At 61.7% G+C, this 4074-nt stretch overlaps 1 non-coding gene across 1 annotated transcript; it reads right to left on the reverse strand.

Annotated features, from left to right (window-relative positions):
* Positions 1–2769: 2769 nt before the first annotated feature.
* LOC128751984 (5S ribosomal RNA) lies at positions 2770–2888 on the reverse strand. Its single transcript, XR_008413475.1, has one exon. It is a non-coding gene; the product is annotated as a 5S ribosomal RNA (ribosomal RNA).
* Positions 2889–4074: the final 1186 nt, after the last annotated feature.

Raw genomic sequence — 4074 nt, forward strand, 5'->3', positions numbered from 1 at the left:
CCCCTGGAAGACATAAGCCCGACCCCACCGGGGCTCGACTTGGTACAATTTTCGGGCGACCTAATTTTTTGTCACTCAAAGGGTTTGGGCGCCTAATTTTTTGTCACAGCTCCGGCACCTAATATTTTGTCACTCTGGTTCCCCGACCCAGAGAGCCTCCGGGGCGGCCCCAGGATCTCCTGCCCGCCTCCGGGGACCCTCCCCGGGCCTGGGGGGCCGGCTGGACCCGGGAGGGTCCGGGTCTTCTCGGACCTCCGGGGGTCAGGGGGGGCACTCGGTCGCCTGGCCTGCCCGACCGAGGCGTGCGGCAGGCCGGGCAAAGAGCACCGTGATTCGCACCCTTGAGCTCCAGTGAAACCCCTGGAAGACATAAGCCCGACCCCACCGGGGCTCGACTTGGTACAATTTTGGCGCGACCTAATTTTTTGTCACTCAAAGGGTTTGGGCGCCTAATTTTTTGTCACAGCTCCGGCACCTAATATTTTGTCACTCTGGTTCTCCGACCCAGAGAGCCTCCGGGGCGGCCCCAGGACCTCCTGCCCGGCTCCGGAGACCCTCCCCGGGCCTGAGGGACCGGCTGGACCCGGGAGGGACCGGGTCTTCTCGGACCTCCGGGGGTCAGGGGGGGGCACTCGGTCGCCTGGCCTGCCCGACCGAGGCGTGCGGCAGGCCGGGCAAAGAGCACCGTGATTCGCACCCTTGAGCCCCAGTGAAACCCCTGGAAGACATAAGCCCGACCCCACCGGGGCTCGACTTGGTACAATTTTCGGGCGACCTAATTTTTTGTCACTCAAAGGGTTTGGGCGCCTAATTTTTTGTCACAGCTCCGGCACCTAATATTTTGTCACTCTGGGTCTCCGACCCAGAGAGCCTCCGGGACCGCCCCAGGACCCCCTGCCCGGCTCCGGGGACCCTCCCCGGGCCTGAGGGACCGGCTGGACCCGGGAGGGTCCGGGTCTTCTCGGACCTCCGGGGGTCAGGAGGGGCACTCGGTCGCCTGGCCTGCCCGACCGAGGCTTGCGGCTGGCCGGGCAAAGAGCACCGTGATTCGCACCCTTGAGCTCCAGTGAAACCCCTGGAAGACATAAGCCCGACCCCACCGGGGCTCGACTTGGTACAATTTTCGCGCGACCTAATTTTTTGTCACTCAAAGGGTTTGGGCGCCTAATTTTTTGTCACAGCTCCGGCACCTAATATTTTGTCACTCTGGTTCTCCGACCCAGAGAGCCTCCGGGGCGGCCCCAGGACCTCCTGCCCGGCTCCGGAGACCCTCCCCGGGCCTGAGGGACCGGCTGGACCCGGGAGGGACCGGGTCTTCTCGGACCTCCGGGGGTCAGGGGGGGCACTCGCTCGCCTGGCCTGCCCGACCGAGGCATGCGGCAGGCCGGGCAAAGAGCACCGTGATTCGCACCCTTGAGCTCCAGTGAAACCCCTGGAAGACATAAGCCCGACCCCACCGGGGCTCGACTTGGTACAATTTTGGCGCGACCTAATTTTTTGTCACTCAAAGGGTTTGGGCGCCTAATTTTTTGTCACAGCTCCGGCACCTAATATTTTGTCACTCTGGTTCTCCGACCCGGAGAGCCTCCGGGGCGGCCCCAGGACCCCCTGCCCGGCTCCGGGGACCCTCCCCGGGCCTGAGGGGCCGGATGGACCCGGGAGGGACCGGGTCTTCTCGGACCTCCGGGGGTCAGGGGGGGGCACTCGGTCGCCTGGCCTGCCCGACCGAGGCGTGCGGCAGGCCGGGCAGAGAGCACCGTGATTCGCACCCTTGAGCTCCAGTGAAACCCCTGGAAGACATAAGCCCGACCCCACCGGGGCTCGACTTGGTACAATTTTCGGGCGACCTAATTTTTTGTCACTCAAAGGGTTTGGGCGCCTAATTTTTTGTCACAGCTCCGGCACCTAATATTTTGTCACTCTGGTTCTCCGACCCAGAGAGCCTCCGGGGCGGCCCCAGGACCTCCTGCCCGGCTCCGGGCCCCCCCCATCGGCCTGAGGGACCGACTGGACACGGGAGGACCCCTTGAGCTCCAGTGAAACCCCAGGATCGACCTCATGTTTTGTCACTTGAGGAAGAATCTTCAGAAATAATTTGAACCCTAACCTTAAAACTTACCCTAACCCTCTAACCCTAACCCTAACCCTAACCCTCTAACCCTAACCCTAACCCTAACCCTAACCCTAACCCTCTAACCCTAACCCTCTAACCCTAACCCTAACCCTAACCCTAACCCTAACCCTAACCCTAACCCTCTAACCCTAACCCTAACCCTAACCCTAACCCTAACCCTAACCCTCTAACCCTAACCCTAACCCTAACCCTAACCCTAACCCTAACCCTAACCCTAACCCTCTAACCCTAACCCTAACCCTAACCCTAACCCTAACCCTAACCCTCTAACCCTAACCCTAACCCTAACCCTAACCCTCTAACCCTAACCCTAACCCTAACCCTAACCCTAACCCTCCAACCCTAACCCTAACCCTAACCCTAACCCTCTAACCCTAACCCTCACCCTCACCTTAACCTCCTGCCCGGCTCCGGGGACTCTCCCTCGGAACCAAAGAGGGGTCCCCGACCTCCAGGACCAAGAGAGGGGGACAAGGTCAAGAGCTCAGTCCGACTGAAGACACCTCCAACTCGGACAGCAGGCACCGCCATTGGCGCCCAGCAGGAGCAAAACTAACAAACAAACCAAAAAATTAAAAAAAAATAAAAAATAAAAAAGTCATAATAATATTAATAATAATGATCCAGCAAATAAAAGCTTACAGCACCCGGTGTTCCCAGGCGGTCTCCCATCCAAGTACTCACCGGGCCCGACTCTGCTTGGCTTCCGAGATCCGACGAGATCGGGCACCCTCAGAGTGGTATGGCCGTAAGCGGAGGAACCCGGCCCCGCGCTCACCCTTAAGCCTACTACCGACCCCCTACGTAAGCACCCATCGGGCCGGGGGTTGTGCCCAGGGAGGCACCTGGCCCCACGCGAAACCACCACCACCACCACCACCACCACCACCACCACCACCACCACCTACCTAAGCACCCTAACCCTGCCCGGGGTTGAGCCCCCAGATCGGGCACCCACTTGCCGGCATGCCCTTAAGCACAGGCGCCTGCACCACAAAGCACCATTCGTGCCCGGGGAGCCCAGAGTTAAGCCCCAGGCTTAGAGATTGAGCCAGCCCGCGCCTCAAGTGCTCCGCGCCCCTGGTCAGCCAAAACGGAAAGCTGGCCCCGATGGAAGGAGGAGCCGAGTCCGACTCCGTCGGTGCTTCAGCCAGCCTGCCGACAAGCCAGCGACCCTTGAGCTCTGCGGCCCTGGTCAGCCTGGCCTCCTGAGCAACCATTCGTGCCCGGGGAGCCCAGAGTTAAGCCCCAGGCTTAGAGACTGAGCCAGCCCGCGACTCAAGTGCTCCGCGCCCCTGGTCAGCCAAAACGGAAAGCTGGCCCCGATGGAAGGAGGAGCCGAGTCCGACTCCGTCGGTGCTTCGGCCAGCCTGCCGACGAGCCAGCGACCCTAGTGCTCCGCGCCCCTGGTCAACCGAAACGGAACCTGGCGAAGGAGGACAAACAAGACAGACAAGAGTCCACCCTTTTGGGCCAGGCGAAGGCTGCTGCCCTCTGCGTCCTCGGTCCAGCCGATAGCGACAGAGGACCACCGGCAGCGGCAGAGTCCGCCCTGGCTCGCGCCCCTGGTGGGACCGCTGGCCGGCGAGGAGGGGGAGGAAAACGGCGGCGAGGCGCCCGCGCCCTCGGCCGACAAAAGCTTGGATCTAGGGCTGACTTTCAATAGATCGCAGCGAGGGAGCTGCTCTGCTACGCACGAAACCCTGACCCAGAATCAGGTCGTCTGCAAGTCATTTAGCACCATGGACTTCCACAACATGCTGTCAACGTCCATCGGAGAGGGGCGGCCACCTTCCGGCCGCGCCCCAGCCCGGTGTCGAGCGGCTCTGCGCGCCGACCCCAGCGGGTCGGCTACTCGTGTCCAACCGAAGTGTCACGGCGCTCCGGTATCGTCGCGTCTAGGCGGGATTCTGACTTAGAGGCGTTCAGTCATAATCCCA

Source organism: Synchiropus splendidus, unplaced genomic scaffold, assembly GCF_027744825.2.
Source record: "Synchiropus splendidus isolate RoL2022-P1 unplaced genomic scaffold, RoL_Sspl_1.0 HiC_scaffold_56, whole genome shotgun sequence".
In the NCBI taxonomy this organism is placed as follows: Eukaryota; Metazoa; Chordata; class Actinopteri; order Syngnathiformes; family Callionymidae; genus Synchiropus; species Synchiropus splendidus.